The sequence below is a fragment of the Capra hircus genome, unplaced genomic scaffold, assembly GCF_001704415.2.
Source record: "Capra hircus breed San Clemente unplaced genomic scaffold, ASM170441v1, whole genome shotgun sequence".
NCBI lineage: Eukaryota > Metazoa > Chordata > Mammalia > Artiodactyla > Bovidae > Capra > Capra hircus.
The window spans coordinates 18,288-35,452 of record NW_017196818.1 but is presented as its reverse complement, the minus strand read 5'-3'; the positions used below and the strand labels follow the sequence as shown (position 1 = coordinate 35,452).

Here is a 17,165-nt window from a genome sequence, read left to right as displayed (position 1 = left end):
AAATGTCTTCTAGAATTTAATCTTATTCATTCCCTTTCCCTTGCCTGCTCTTCCTCTCTTCCACTTGGCCTTAATCTAGAAATTATGGCTGACACATCAGCATTAGTTAGATGCTGTTCTGCACAAAGAACAAACCCCCTTATCTTCAAAGACCTAGCTTTACAACTCTCATGTGATTACCTGCAGACCTCCAGGAAGAAGCCTGCTTAATCCCAGAGTTCTGGTCTCTATCTTGCTTTACTGCTCTTAGTTAAGGACAAGATAAGTTACCAATAAAATATGTGCTCAGCCTGTTCTCCAGGAGTTGCTTTTCCATGAGCTCTCCCTGCTCTCTTATAATCCTGTGTGTTTGTGAGAATTATTCAGTGCAAAACTACCACACAACTAAGTATACCTGAAAGACTGAAGGGAGGAAGAGAAGGTGACGACAGAGGATGAGACGGTTGGATGGCATCACCAACTTCAATGGACATGAATTTGAGCAAGCTTTGGGAGATGGTGAAGGACCAGGAACTCTGGTGGGCTACAGTCCATGGGGTCACAAATAGTCAGACACAACTGAGTCTGGACAGGATTCAGTGACTGAATAACAACAACAAATACTTGAACACACTACTAACCAGAGACAAACCTGAGGAAATTCGATGACAGACCTGCCTTGAGACAGGAGCCTACTATAGAGAAGGGGGAAACAGAATCGAAGCACAACTGAGGCCTATATTACATACCTATCAGAAGTGTGAAGTCAGTGTCTGCTCTTCCTCTGTGCGTGTACTCTGGGTCCACACCAAGGCAATGTATGAGCTATTGATCACGCCCTTTTATTATTTTAACAAACTGTGACCTGCAAAGGAAAGAAAATACTGTTGAATACCTTTGCCAAAGATGTGAATTAAGTTCCCTCAGTAAGAATACAGCAGGAAAAATATGGGAAACAAAACAAAATAAAAACAAACCAGTCTTCTATTTCCATTAAAAAAAAAAAAAAAACACCCATCCAGCCACACTACCTACCCTTAGTAGAAACAAGGCTAAATGTACAGATGCTCTGGACTTTATACTGCAAAGCCATTGTGATGTAACCCACTGTGACCATTTAGTCACTTCATAGAGTAATTTTCTGGGATTGAGGCTTGTGGCTTAACACAATGATGAGCCTTTCTGCTTACTTAAACTACTGGCCCTGAGGTTCCTAAAATAAATAACCTGCTAGCCTGCCATCCACAGACACAGAAACGTTCTCCCACTTTTAACTTAACAGATGAACAGAATCCTTTACATGTACTAATCTGTATATTCCTACTGTTGAGGAAAAGTCCCCAAAGAGGAGACTCTGCATCCCACAACACCCCTGTGAAACCAACCAGGCTTGGAGGGCTTAGAAGGCTCTTGGGCCTCTAATGGCGTTTTTCAACATCCAAAAGGCGGAAGGAGAGGCCACTCTAAAGAGGGTGGTTGGCATTTCAGGGGCAACAGTGCCATCAAGCAGATGCATTTGGAGCATGGTCTCCGGGCCTTGCCTGTGGATCCCTCCGTGGAAGGCCTGTGAGACTAGGAAGGGAGGACTAGCGCACTCAGAGGATTCTGGGTGAATCTGGATGCTGGGCACCCCTCCAGGATAGGTGTGGAAGCAATAGGTGGTAGTGTTCTGGGACCAGCTTGCCTACCTAGGAGCCCATGCAAGCCAGGACTAAAGGGGTGTGGCCCACGGCAGAGGGCATGTTCAGGAACAAGGAGTTGAGGCTCCTCCTCCAGGGCCTCTGGCTAGGGGATCCTTAGCCCTTCATGCAGGAAGGCTACTTTTATAGCTTTAAAAGGTCTCAGGTTACTGAAGTAAACCTGCCTTTGCTCCCTTTTAGCATTAAGGAAACACCTCCTAGGCACCAGTATAAACTTGATTAAAACACTTCAGAAAATCATCTTTGTAAAGCACTGGACTAAAACACAAAGTATATCCGAGAGTTCTCTTCCATACCTATGAGATGTGTGAAATTGATTCCAATAAAATAATGGCCTTTTCTGGGCTTTAAGTTTAACCTGAGTTCAGGGCTGCTGGAACTTACAAATAGGTTGATATTTGAATCACACAGGCAGAAATCTTCTCATCATTACGATGAACAACTATAAGCAACTAAGTACACCTGAACACAGTACTAACCAGGCACTAACCCGAGGAAATTTGGTGAGAGACCTGCCTTGAGAGAGGAGCCTACCATACAGAAGGGGGGTAACACAATCAAAGTACAACTGAGGGCTGTATTACATACCTTTCAGAAGTGTGAAGTCAGTATCTGCTCTTCATCTGTGCTTGCACTCTGGGTCCACATGAAGGCAATGCATGAGCTGTTGATGATATGTTTTTATTATTTCTGCAAACTGCAACCTGAAAAGGAAAGAAAATACTGTTGAATACCTTTTCCACAGATGCAGATCAATATCCTTCAGTAAGAACTCAGCTTGAAAAACATAAGAAACAAAACAAAAAACACACCAGTCTTCTTCTAGTTCCATTTAAAAAAAAAAACACACACAATCCAGCCACACTACCTACCCTTAGGAGCAATAAGCCTGAATGTACATATGGTCTGGACTTTATACGGCAAACCCATTTTGATGTAACCCACTGTGACCATTTAGTCACTTCAGAGAATACTTTACTGGGATTGTTGTTTGTGGTTTAACACAACGATGAGCCTTTTTGCTTACCTAAACCATTGCCCCTGAGGTTCCTGAAATAAATAACCTGTTAGCCCTGCATCCACAGATACAGAAACATTTTCCCGCTTAAAACTTATTGATTCCCATGACGGATGAGTGTCCTGGCACAAGAGACAAATGGCAGTTTGGGGTTTGTTCAGCACTCTCAGTCACATAGCTAGAAACAACTTACAAAACTCAATAGAGCCGCTTAAGTAAGAATTCTCTGTAGGGACCAATCTTGACACATAATCCAAAAACAATCCATTATTACAGGAGCACACACTTTGTATACATGGCTAGAACCTGGATTTAATCAAAGTGGCAAGGGTCTTCAACAAAACCCTAATATGTGAATTATCAAGGTAATTCTGGCCCTAACCCTGACCAATAATTACAAAGTGACAGAATACATCACATCCTGGTCCCCAGTGAGAGGGTAACAGTTAGGAAGCCTTGGGGCCCCCAAAGGGAGGAATTAGGTTGCAAGTGTTAAGACATTTTTTATCCCTCTCTTAAGCAGCAGGAGGAAACAAACTAGAAGTGTCAGATTTTTTTATCTTCTCTACACAAAATAAAAGGTTTCCTTTAAAATGCAGTGTTACCATGGCAACATCTGGTTCCACCTGAGCTTAAATTTTCTCAAACCTTGAACTAACCAATGCATTTTTCTTATGGAAATGTTTTTCTTAAGCTTTGCTAATGAACTATGTATTTACCTTAGACAGTCTTTCTTCAAGTCTGTTCTGCCTGACTCAGAACTGACTTGACAAACGCATGTTTTACTCAACAAACATTATGTTTCACTCCTGCAAATGTTCTCTTAAGGTATGTTAATGAGACTAGGTATTTGCTTGGAAACCTGCCTTTCTTCAAGATTCAAGTCAATTGTTTTCTAGTGCCAGTTTTAATCTCAAAATGCATGTTGTGGGTCAGGGGCCTGGTGCCACTCTCTGAGTTTTGAGACATTTCCTTTCTCTAATTAGCAGCCTGCTAGTAGATATACAACTTCCTGCTAAAGACTCTTTCTGCCCCCCTCTGATGTCTATGTCAGAAGGTTTCACTATCTCTTTTATACGTTAATAAAACTTTATTACACAAAAGCTCTGAGGGATCAAGACTCGTCACTGGCCCGAGATTGAATTTCTTTCCTCCAGAGGCCAAGAATACCAGCATCTCACGGTTCAGCAACAACCAAGAAGCAGTGGCCAGGCCAAATGGCTCAGAATCTCATAGAGTGCTGTGGACATGGACCCAGAGATGGATGGCTCCTTTGGATGTCCTTTTCAGTATGTTCATACTGCCAAGGAAAAGCCCCCAAAGGGGAGACACTTCTTCCCCAGTACTCCAGTGGAGCCAACACAGCTTTGAGGGTTTGAAAGGTTCTTGGGCCATCATGGGCCTTTTTTGACATGGCAAAGGAGGGAAAGCCCCACCTTCAGAGGGTGGTTGGCATTTCTGGAGCAACAGTGCCATCAAGCGGCAGTTTTTTGAGCACGGTGTCCAGACCCTTCCTGTGGAATCTGCTGAGGAAGACCTGTGAGGGGAGGAAGGGAGGGTTTGGAGAACTCAGAGGATTCAAGGCTAAACTGGCCTCCTGGCACCCCACCAAAGCAAGAGTGGAAGGGACAGGCAACAGTGTTCTGGGGCCTGGCTTGCCCACCAAAGAGCCTCTGGCTGCCAGGCCATCAGGGGTGTGGCCTTGGCAGCAGCCATGTTCAGGAACAAGGAGCTGAAGTTCCTTTAAAAGGTCTCAGGTTACTGAAGTAACCCTGCATTTGCTCAGTGTTAGCATTATTGATACACCTCCATGGAATCAGTATAAAGTGGATTAAAATACTTCAGTCATCTTTGTAAAAAGCACTGGAGTAAAACACAAAGTACACCTGAGAGTTTTGTTCCATACCTATCAGATGTGTGAAATTGGCTCCACTAAAAAAAAATGGCCTTTTCGAGGCTCTGAGTTTTAACTGAGTTCAGGGCTGTTGGAACTTACAAATAGGTTAATATTTGAATCACACAGGCAAAACTCTTCTCATCATTTGGATGAATAACTATAGCAATTAAGTATACATGAACACACTACTAACCACACACTAATCCGAGGAATTTTGGCGAGAAACCTGCCTTGAGAGATGAGCCTACTGTACAGAAGAGGGAAACAGAATCAAAGCATAAGTGAGGGCTGTGTTACATATCTATCAGAAGTGTGAAGTCAGCGTCTGCTCTTCATCTGTGCTTGAACTCTGGGTCCACACCAAGACATTGTATGTATGAGCTGTTGATCACACCCTTTGATTTTCTTACCAAACTGACCTGAAAAGAAAATACTGTTGAATACCTTTGCCACAGATGCAGATCAATATCCATCAGTAAGAATTCAGCATGAAAAACATAAGAAACAAAACAACAACACATGTCGTCTTCTAGTTTCATTAAAAAGAAAAAATAGCCAGCCAGCCACTACCTACTCTTGAAAGAAATAAGCCTAAATATACTGATGGACTGGAGTTTATACTGCAAACCATTTGTGATGTAACCCACTGTGAGCATTTAATATCATACAGCAATTTGCTGGGATTGAACACAATGATGAGCTTTTCTGCTTACCTAAACTACTGGTGCTGAGGTTCCCGAAATAAATAACCTGTTAGCCCTGCATCCATAGATACAGAAATGTTCTCCCACTTACAACTTATTGATTCCCATGAGGGATGAGTGTCCTGGCACAAGGGACAAATAACAGTTTGGGGTTTGTTCAGCATTCTCAGTCACCTAGCTAGAAACAAGTTACAAAACTGGACGGAGACACTAAGTAGGAATGTTCTGTAGGGACCAATTTCGACACATATTCCAAAAGGATCCATATTACAGGAGACACACTTTGTATGCATGGCTAGAACCTGGATTTATTCCAAGTAGCACAGGTCTTCAACCAATTACTAATTATGTAAAACGTCAAGGTAATTCTATCATAATCCTGACCAATAAAAATAAAGTGACAAAATAAATCACGTCTGGGTCTCCAGGAAATGGGGATCAGGCCATGCGGACTCAATCTCTTAAGAATGTTGTGGACATGCACCCAGAGATGGATGGCTTCCTTTGCATGTCCTTATCTTCACATTCTTACTGCAGAGCGGAAGCCCCCAATGGAGACACCTCTTCCCATAACACTCCAGTGGATGGCTTGCAACTCTTGGGCCTCCATGGGCCTTTTTTGACCTGCAAAAGGTTGAGGGTGAGGGCAGGCTCCCAGAGGGTGGATGGCATTTCTGGAGCAACAGTGCCATCAAGCAGAAGCTTTTTTGAGCTTGGTCTCCAGGTCCTGCCTCTGGATCATGCTGGGGAAGGCATTTAGGGGAGGAAGGGAGGGTCTGGAGAACACAGAGGCTTCTGAGAGAACCTGGACACCAGGCATACCTCCAGAGCTGGTGTGGAAGCAAAAGTGGTGTTCTGGGTCAGGGCTCACCCACCGAGGAGCCCACGGCTGTCAGGGCCTCCGGGGCATGGCCTCAGTATCAGTTATTTTTAAGAACAAGGAACTGAAGCTCTAGCCCCCAGGGCCTCTGGCCAGGATATCCTCACCATTCCTACAGAAGCAATGTCCGCCAGTGGGGTAACTCGGGTCTCAGGGCCACTGGGGAGCAAGGAACTATTGCCCTGGTGGAGCCACTGTTCCTGGCCATATGGACAAAGCCAAAAGGGGAAGAGGTGGCAACCCTGTCAGGGGCGAACATCCAGCAGACAGGATGTGGAATTTTGCCTGATGAAGGCTAGGTCCCAGACCCAGACAAATGCAGGTGCACTTTATGTCCGGGTAGAAGTTGAGTTTTTGTTAACTTTTGCTACTGCCAAAGAGTCTGGGTCCCATGCCCCACAGGATCCCGTGAGGCCCTTACTGTGCCCTGTGACACAGGGTATCCAGGCAGTGGGATGAAACTGGCCCCAGAGTGGTACGCTGAGTTGGGTGTCACCATCTGCAGCCAGCGAGGGGATCCAGGTCTGTTTTCCTTGGCGTTCTATTTCAGGAATGGAACTGTGAAACCAGGGGGAGCCCCTATTCCTCGCCTCCACTGCCCCACCGCCCCAACCGTGGAGGACCCAGGTCCTCTTCTTGGGGAGGACTGCTGTGATTTTTCATGAGGGGCTCCGTGTTCTGCATGTGCAGACGTTGGTCCTGGGCACAGGGGCACAAGGAGACCACCTGTGCCAGCTGACCCATCAGACCCCCTAGGTTGGTCAGGGCCCAGTCCTAAGGGAGGCTCTAGCCACATAACCTCGCCTGACAACATTTCGGGCAACTCAGTAGTGTGAAAGAAGGGGCATGGGGTGGGATTCAGCACCCTTCGAGGAGGGGTGAAAGTGAGGGGGTACGTTTGAAAGAGGTAGTGTTCCCGCATGGAAATTTCCTTCCAGTTGGAAGCCACCCTGCCTCAGCCCTGTCCCTTACCACAAAAAACACCCCACCCCCCACCCCTCAGACAGGCTAGAGCCAAGTAAAGGGCAAGCATGAGCTGCCCCAGAGCTTGCTCCAGAAGTGGCACTTTGTGGTCAGCCAGGGAGTAGAAGGCAGAGCCCTGTGCCCAGCAGGATGCACCAGGCTCCTGGCCTTGGCAGACAAGCTGGAAGAGTGGTGGTCTTGAAAGAGAGGGAAGCAGGAGGTGTTTCTCTCAGTCCAATAGAGGTGAGGTTCAGGCAGCTTCTCCAGACCTCTTCTTCTTGATGTCCTGCCTAGGCTGCGGGTGCAAGCACAGGGTTGAGACCTGGAGAGGCCAGGGCTGAGACCTGGAGAACCAGGGCTGAATGGAAGGTAGGGCCTGCCCTCCTGTCATCACTGAACTGAGGCTCAGGGCCTTTTGAGGAGAAAGCTGAAGCCTGCAAAGACGTGGCCCGGGGATCCACTTGGATGGGCTCTTCTCTGCTCTCTGGGACGTGGCTCTGGGAGACCTGGAGACAAGACTGCTGCTGCTGCTAAGTCGTGTCAGTCATGTCCGACTCTGTGCGACCCCATAGATGGCAGCCCACCAGGCTCCTCTGTCCCTGGGATTCTCCAGGCAAGAACACTGTAGTGGGTTGCCATTTCCTTCTCCAATGCATGAAAGTGAAAAGTGAAAGTGAAGTTGCTCAGTCGTGTCCGACTCTTAGCGACCCTGTGGACTGTAGCCTACCAGGCTCCTCCACCCATGGGATTTCCCAGGCAAGAGTACTGGAGTGGGGTGCCATTGCCTTCTCCGGGGGACAAGACTGGCCAGAGCCAGAATCCTGGACACCCTGGAAGATGACATTGCACCTGCCAATGAGATTCTTCAGCTTAGGACAAGGGCGCCTTCTGCGGTGCCTCCTGTGTCCGGCGAGTACTGTTGCCTTTGGAGGTTGACTGGGAGCTATCCTTGGGCCTCGGGTTCCTTTGGCACTGGGTAGCCAGGATCCACATGCCATCTGCACTGGACAGAAGGTCACTAGGCCTGCCTCCGCCCCTGATGGCAGCAGAACTCCAGTTGTCCAGGATGGTCTCTGCCTGGGCCACATAGCGGCCCAGAGAGAGGCTTCTGGGGCTCTGGGCCCACCCAGGCCCATCCTGCTCTGGCTCCCGGGGGAAAGGGGCCTGTGGGCCAATGTCTGCAGCCCCGCACTGGGTTCCTTCAGAGCAGCTTCCTCTGGTCCCGCCCAGACATGGTGGCCACCAGGGTCCATGGAGACTCCACTTCCTGTACCCCACAGGGCAGGCACCCTGGCCATGCCCCTTGTCCTGGTGGCGTCCCTGGAGCTTTCACGGCTCCACCCGGCCCTGGGGCCTGCTTCTTGCACCTCCCTGGCAGAGGGAGGTACACTTCCCAGGGACCACTGTCCCTTTTCCCTTCAATCCCTTATCAGTCCTCCCAGGAAGGGACAGTACAGGGTTCGTGTATTTGGTAGATCCCTTGTCCTGTTGATGGCAGCATTGCTCCAGAAATGGCCACCTGCCCTTCCCCTTCCCTCACCCTAAGATGTCTCTCTTAGCCCTTTACTGAAGAAAAAAAGAAACACCAAGCCCTGTCCAACCTGGCCAAAGAGAGATGTCTCAACAGCATGGCCACTTCAGAGGGGCACTCCTCAAAGTCTGTCGCTCTAGTCTGTGGGGCCTGGTCTCCGTGGGGTCCTTTCAGTCAGCCCTCATCACAAAAGAGCGAAGACTCCCCATGCAGGCACCCAGCACTGGACCTGCAGCACTGTCTTTAGCACCTACATCTGCCTAAGATTTCGGGAAACATCCTGAGTGTGGGCACACAGATCGAGTCACACCTGGCCAGTGGCTGGAGAGCCCCATTCTCATGGGTCACAGAGGGACACAAAGGATGGCAGCCCAGAGGCAATGAACAGGTGTCAACAGCTGACGTCAACTTTCTTTGATTGGACGATGGATGGATGGCCACCAAGGACCTGGCTCTTCTCCTACAGGGGCCCAGGGAGATTCAGGTATGGATGGTGGCACACACGGGTCAGTCCAGAGTGGCACTGGGCATTGCAAAACAGCAGTTTCCACTAGTCTCGCCCAGACATGGTGGCCACCAGGGTCCAGTGACTTCACCTCTGGCTATGTGTTATGCGGTAGCACAGTTGGTCATTTTCCTGGAGCCCAGAATTTTCCCAGTTTTGGCTGCTCTTGGCCTAAACTTTACCAGGCCAGGCCAAGCTTGGACCCTGGGGGTGTGGAGGCAGAGCTGGTCCCTTATCCTGCCTGGGACTCTGACTTCATTCTGCATAGTTTCTAAAAGACAGTACTGTGTGCATAGGATGTGAGGATGAGTTCCTCACGATGGCAGCAGTGCACAAAAAATGCCCTCCTGCCCTTCTCCACCCCACCTCCCAATCCCTAAGACCTGTCCCTTTGCCCTGTGTGAGGGGGGAAAAATCTGTCTAACCCCTGTCCGAATTGACTCCAACATGGCAGCTCACTGTCTTGGCCACATTTGGGGAGCCTTTCCATATGTCAATGAGTGGAGCCTCATCCCTGTTGGGTCCTCGGCCTACCTTGCTGACCAGAAAAGCAAAGATTCCTCATCTAGGAAGGTAGCAGTAGATCTGAACCTATCCCCTTTCCGTTCCTGTGCCTTTAGCACTGGGGCAGCGCAAGAGACCTCAAGAGATGCACCATGCACGGGCCTACCCCCGTTTACTAGTGCAGCTGAGGCGCTGTCTCTAGAGTCACAGACATGCCAGGCTGACGGTTGTACACATGGTCTGTCCAGACAAGGTAGGTTCATATCAGAGACAGCAAAGGAACCAGAGTTGCTGCAGGGTCACTTTGTTTCCCACTGTTTAACACAGTGCCAGAAATTAAATACAAATTCCTCTAAATGAGTGACAAAAGCTCCATCCTTAGGTAATGCAAGGTTCTAGCATTTCCTGTTTGAAAATATTTTATGTTTCCCCCCTCTATCCACCCCTAATCACTAATGTAGAGTCTGTGTATCATAAAAAGAGATAATATTAATGGAAGTCTTTTAAGAAGAAAATCACCAGTATTTGGTAATTTGTTTCAATAGAAAAGATTTTTACCCCTTTTTCTTGGCAATGCAAAGGAAGGGTAACGCAAATATATCAAGGTAATTTTGTTTGGACCTTTTCAATGTCTGGGTCTTAGTCTCCAGAGTTTCTTGGCCCATCTTGTGATATATTGGGTAGGATGTCTCTATGCTTTCATTATACATTTATTGAGATATCATCCTTTTCTGGAATCACTGGATCAAAGTCTGTTATCAATACTTCTTGTCCATAATAATCAACTGAGTGCCTAATTCCTTGTTTCCGACTGATTTCAAGATCCTCCTGTTTGGAAAGACATCTGGGACCTCAAGCAGGTGGTCTATCTGGTGTATTTTTATATGCCCAGGTGTTAACTTTGGTCAAAAAGGCACACCTTGTTCACAGCCTTGGGTAGGAAGTTTATGTGGCTCCAGACTTCTTTCAAATCATTGATTAGAACACGATAATATACCATTCAGTAAAACTGAGAAAGTTAATAAAATTGCTAACAATTAAGTGCCTTATGGATGGTTTTTATAAGCCAATTTCATAAACAAATATCCAGCTAGTAACATTTACAGGGTTCTAAGTGACCAATGACGAAAGATGCTTAGGATAATGTAAAATCACAATATGAAAATTTACAAGAAGAAAACTTTAAAATTCCTGTAAGACAGAAAAGTAGACTCAAACAAGAATAAAGATGTACTATATTCTCAGATAAAGACACTTAGGCTCAAGAACATATCGATTCATCAGTAAATCAAGCAATCCATTCGAATCTCAAAGAAAATCTAAAGGCTTTTCAACACTTAGTTATTTTCCATTGTAAACAAGGCAAAATAAATAGGCAGGGATATCCAAGAGAGTTATGACAAAGAATAGCCACGTTGTGTGAGAACTACTCATACCATACATGAAAATATGTAGTAGAACACAAAGTTCAAGAACAGACCTGAAAACATACCAGAATTGAGTATACAATGAGGCAGCCTCCCAAATCAATGAGAACACAGTCAGCTGTGGGACAAAGTGATACCCATTTAGAATAGGCTCATAGTGCCACACCTCTCACAATAAACCAGGATAAGCTGTACAGGGATCCAAGAATTAAACGGACAATACACAGAACCATACAACTATTCGCAGAAATAATGGGCAACATTCCTTTATAGCTGTGGAGCAAGAAAAGCCTATTATACGTATGACTCAAAAACCCGTTAAAAAAAAAAAGATAAATGTGAACACATAAAATTTACCATGCTAACAACAACAAAAGCATACTCTAAGTTAGAAAAGCACTGACAAATGGGAAAAAAAATTTAATTCACTTCAGTAGTCTTTCTAACATACAGAGAACTAGCTTCTAGATATCCATTTAGAGACAGTAACAACCAAGAGAAAAAGAATTAATAGTTCACAAAAAAAGAGCCACAAAAGGCTCTTAAATATATAAAAATATTCCCCAGCCACATATATGAATATATATTATATAACATGTTAATATAAAGGAAATACAAACAAAAACTACACTGTGGTTTAATTCCATACAAAGTATGAATTCCCAACCAAGACCTGCCCTTTCAGACGGGCCTGTATTACCTGACAATCCCTCACGTTTAGAACTGTCTCAAGTGGCCCCAAAACCTTTTTACCCATGAAATGCTTATAATCCCACTGTAAACAATGTACAGTCCTTTACATGAAAATCCCTGACCCTTTTATTTCGATTGCCCTCCTTCCCTGGTGGCTCAGTCGGTAAAGAATCTGCCTGCAATGCGGGAGACCCGGTTCGATCCCTGGGTTGGGAAGATCCCCTGGAGGAAGGCATGGCAAACCCACTGCAGTATTCTTGCCTGTAGAATCCCATGGACAGAGGAGACTAGCAGGCACAGTCCATGGGGTCGCAAAGAGTCGGACACGACTGAGCGACTAAGCACAGCACATTCTTCCACGTGGTTCAATGATACGTGAGAATGGAGCTACTTTTTTTTTAAGGTCAAAAACTCATGAAAGGAAATGTTACTTCTCTAGGGTTGTATTCCGAGATGCCCAGTCCCCGTGGTCAGCACGTCAATCTCACTCGATGAAGGGGACTCCAGGGCGGCCACGTAAATGGGGAGGAAGGGAGAAGCAGCTGGCGAGCCTCCCACACTCCTCCGGCCCGCCCCGCCCTCTGCCCACTGGGAACCGCTTCCAGGCCCACCGACCGGGAGGCCTGAGGGGCTCTACTTGGACCCTGTCCCTGCTGGCGCGAGGGCACAGAACACACACGGCAATACAATCCCACGCTCACCCAGCCCAGCCTAAACGCCAAACCACGGCCCGGCCCATGCGGCGCCCCCTGCCCGGTCTCCGCTTCCCCAGGCCGGCCGGGCTGCAGCCAACACTGGCCTACCTTGCATGCAGGGTACAGGCTGCTCAGACGTTAGAAGATGGGGAGGGTCCCTCCAGCCAAAAAGGCTGCCGGTCCCGGCCCCGCCTCGCCCCGCGTTGCCCCAGGGAAAGGACACGAAGGAGGCTGAGGGGACCAACGCGGCTGAGGCCACGCTTCGGCGAGAAACACCCGGTCCCCTCAGTTTCGCGCGGGAGCCAGCGAGGCTTGACTGCGACCCCGCTCGTCCTTGCCGTAAAGCGTCGCCTGCGTTTTCCCGCGAATACGACCCCCGCCCCCCGTTCTGGGCGTCTCCTCTGGAGGTAGGGCGCTTAAGAGAGAGGGCATGGGAATCTGGGTTCCTCACTGTTGGCCCCGCCCAGGGGAGGGCGGAGACAGCCTCTAGCCGGAAGCGCGAGTGCAAGAAGTGAGATTGGGGAAGTGATAGGACACCTCGCGAGAGCCACCTTGTCCCCCTTGTAGGGTCTCTGCCTCCAACAACAGAAGTGAATGAATGGTAAACGGAAATTTTACTGTTCAACGGTCTCAAAACTTTTTTTTTAGAGAAAAAAGTTTAAATAAGTATACTTTCAGACAATTTTACAAGTTTGTATACTCCATCAGTCGCTCAGTCCAAACAGCAGCATGCCAGGCTTGCCTGTCCTTCACCATCTCCCAGAGTTTGCTCAAGCTCAAGTCCATTGAGTCGGTGTTGCCATCCAACCATCTCATTCTGTGTGGTCCCTTTCTCCTCCCACCTTCAATCTTTCCCAGCATGAGGCTCTTTTCCAGTGAGTCACCTCTTCGCATCAGGTGAACAAAGTATCGGAGCTTCAGCTTCAGCATTATTCCTTCCAATGAATATTCAGGACTAATTTCCTTTAGGATTGACTGGTTTGATCTCCTTGCAGTCCTAGGAACTCTCAAGAGTCTTCTCCAACACCGTAGTTCAAAGGCATCTATTCTTCTGTTGTCAGCTTTCTTTATGGTCCAACTCTCACATCCCTACATAACTACTGGAAAAACCACAGCTTTGACTAGACCGACCTTTGTCGGCAAAGTAATGTCTCTGCTTTTTAATATGCTGTCCATGTTGGTCATAACTTTTCTTCCAAGGAGCAAGTGTCTTTTCATTTCATGGCTGCAGTCCCCATCTGCAGGGATTTTGGAGCCCCCCAAAATAAAGTCTGTCACTGTTTCCATTTTTTTCCCCATCTACTTGCCATGAAGTAATGGGACTAGATGCCATGATCTTTGTTTTTTCAATGTTGAGTTTTAAGCCAGTTTTTTCACTCTCCTCTTTCACTTTCATCAGAGGCTCTTTAGTTCCTCTTCGCTTTCTGCCATAAGGATGGTGTCATCTGCATATCTGAGGTTATTGATATTTCTCCCAGCAAACTTGATTCCAGCTTGGGATTCATCCCAAGTACAGGTATTTCGCATGATGTGCTCTGCATATAAGTTAAATAAGTGGGGTGACAATATACAGCCTTGACATACTCCTTTCCCAATTTGGAGCCAGTTTATTGTTCCACTTCTGGTTCTATTGTTTATTGACCTGCATACAGATTTCTCAGGAGGCAGGTAAGGTGGTCTGGTATTCCCATCTCTTTAAGAATTTTCCACAGTTTGTTGTGATCCACACAGTCAAAGGCTTTAGTGAAGTCAGTGAAACAGAAGTAGGTGTTTTTTCTTGAATTCTCTTTCTATGATCCAACGGATGTTGACAACTTGATCTCTGGTTCCTCTACGTTTTCTAAATCCAGCTTGAACATCTGGAAGTTTTTGGTTCACGTACTGTTGAGGCCTAGCATGGTGGAGTTTGAGCATTAATTTGCTGGCATGTGAGATGAGTATAATTGTGCAGAAGTTTGAACATTCTTTGGCATTGCCCTTCATTAGGAGTGGAATGAAAACTGACCTTTTGCAGTTCTGTGGCCACTGCTGAGTTTTCCAAATTTGCTGACATATTGAGTGCAGCACTTTCACAGCATCATCTTTTAGGATTTGAAATAGCTCAGCTGGAATTCCATCACCTTCAGCAGCTTTTTCATAGTGATGCTTCCTAAGGCCCACTTGACCTCGCACTCCAGGATGTCTGACTTTAGGTGAGTGATCACATTATTGTGGTTATCCGGGTCATTAAAATCTTTTTTGAATCGTTCTACCATGTATTCTTCCCACCTTTCTGCTTTTGTTAGATCCATACCATTGCTGTACTTTATTGTGTCCCTGTTTGTCTTTTATTGTATCCTTCATATAGTTGAGGTTATTATTACTTGAATTGCTCTGACCTTAGGTGAAAGGAAGTGTCCCAAGAGCAGAAACTCCTTGGCTTCTGTCACCTCCCACTCTTTGTCATGGGCCTGCTAGGGAGCAGCTGCCGCTTAAGCGGGTTTTCCTGGCGTTTTCTCAGGTGGTGTCCACACTGCCTTGGTTGGGGAGACGTCCTGGGTCCTAAAGAGTCACAGTGACAAACATGTTTCTCCTGCCTGACGAGTGCCTTGTCTAATTTTTTCCTGTGGAAGAAAAGAACATTCTCCTCTAGCGAAATAATATTCAAATAAAGGAGACATGGGCTTCCCCATGGCTCAGCAGTAAAGAATCTACTTCCAAATAAGAAGATCAGGGTTCCATCCCTGGGTCAGGAAGATCCCCTGGAGAAGGAAATGGCAACCCACTCCAGTATTCTTGCCTGAAGAATCCCATGGACAGAGGAGCCTAGCGGGCTACAGTCCATGGTGTTGCAAAGAGTCAGATACAACTGAAATAACTTAGCAGGCAGAGGAGACACATGTAGCACAGACAAGAAAAGGAAGATAACAGATCATGCCTCCACTCAGAGATGGCAGATGTTAAATCTGGCCTTGTGTCCACCGGATACCTCTGTGTCCACCTCTGTTCCTTACAGAGGTGTTAGTGGAGCTTAGAAAGCAGGAGATTGATACAAATAAAGATCGTCTCTAGGAGCATGAGTAACCTGCAGCATTTTGATGGTTAAAATGATCAAGACTATAAAGATGTTTTTATTAACTGATTATTTCCATTGAAAAATGTAATTCAAGCTTGATTACTTTTTAAAAAGAAACATCATCACAAATGCAGTTTTTCAAGGGAGAACTGAAGTCATCCCTACCCAGATCTATTCCCCAGTGTAACCACCCTTCAAAGAAACAATTGAAGTAAACAATTGAAGTGGCTCTGCACCCACTGCAGGGCAGCACAACTGGCTTGCTGCCTACCCCTAATGCCTCAGGATTTCCTGCCCCCATTCTGCTCCCCCACACAGGACCTACACAGGCTCAGGGCCCCCAAGACCACCTGCTGTCTGGCTAGTCCCAATCTTGACTCAGAATCTGACTCTCAGCCCTTTTTCTCCCCCATTCCGTTTTTTGGGCAGATGTGGTGGGAATTTCCAGAGCAGAAAGGAGAAGGACAATGAAGCCCCTCATGTGCTTAGTGTTGCCAGGAAGTTGCCTCCAAGCATTTTAGGTTAACAAAGGAAATTTCACAAAACCCAGCCACTTTCAACTCCTAAGGAGTGAAGGGAGGGTTCATGCCCTGCTACAATTTGCCCACCTTGTTGAGGGTGGAAAGGGAAGGGGGTGTCCATGTCCTCTCCAGGTGGAATTACCTGACCAGCCCCTGGGCTCTGGATCTCAGCTGCCCTCTAGATTCCTCCGTGAGTTTCTTTTCCTTCACTCTAGTTCAGTTCAGTTCAGTTCAGTCGCTCAGTCGTGTCCGACTCTTTGCGACCCCATGAATCGCAGCACGCCAGGCCTCCCTGTCCATCACCAACTCCTGGAGTTCACTCAGGCTCTAGTTAGTAGTGGCTATTTCTCCACACAGAGATCCAAGTCAAAGTCTTTTTTTCTGTGTCCCTTCCCTGCATGAACACAGATTAAATAACTACTCATTGTGCCTGGAAATCGAGGTCCAAAGAGGCTACATGGCTTTTCCACCTGGTTCATGGTGGAGCTCTCATGGTGCAGATCCACTCCACTCTCCATGCAAATGGCCACTGAGTGTAAGAGAAGATGTTCAACATCAGTAGTCATTAGAGAAATCAACATGAAAATCCCAAGAGATACCACTTTACATCTACCAGGGCAGCTCCAATTTAAAAAATAAAAATAAGAAGCGTAATAAGGATATTCAGAAATTGAACTCCTCGTACACTGCTGGTGAGAATGTAAAATGATGGGGACACTCTAGAAAGTAGTTCAGCACTTCCACCAAAATTTCAGCCTAGAGTGACCACATGAGCAGCACTTCCACTCCTAGACGTATATCCCAGAGAATTGAAATCAAATATTCAAAAAAAGTTGTTCATGAATGTTTATGGAAGCATTATTCAAAGCCAAAAGGGAGGAAATAACTCAGATGTCCATTGACTTTTGAGTTTTTATGCAAACTAAATTCAAAGCCAAAAGGGAGGGAACAACCCAGATGTCCATTGACTTTTGAGTTTTTATGCAAACTATGCTATACCCCTACCATGGATTTTTATTTAACCATAATATGAAACAAAGCAGTGATACATGCTGAAATACAGATTAATCTTGGAAATGTGATACATGAGAAA

The 17,165-nt window shown here is 46.5% G+C and overlaps 1 long non-coding RNA gene across 1 annotated transcript; it reads right to left on the bottom strand.

The window, feature by feature from the left end:
• Positions 1-548: 548 nt before the first annotated feature.
• On the bottom strand, positions 549-12,950 carry LOC106503783. The gene is made up of 3 exons (XR_001917731.1): positions 12,605-12,950; positions 2,268-2,383; positions 549-844 (listed from the first exon to the last, which is right to left on the bottom strand). It is a non-coding gene; the product is annotated as an uncharacterized LOC106503783 (long non-coding RNA).
• Positions 12,951-17,165: the final 4,215 nt, after the last annotated feature.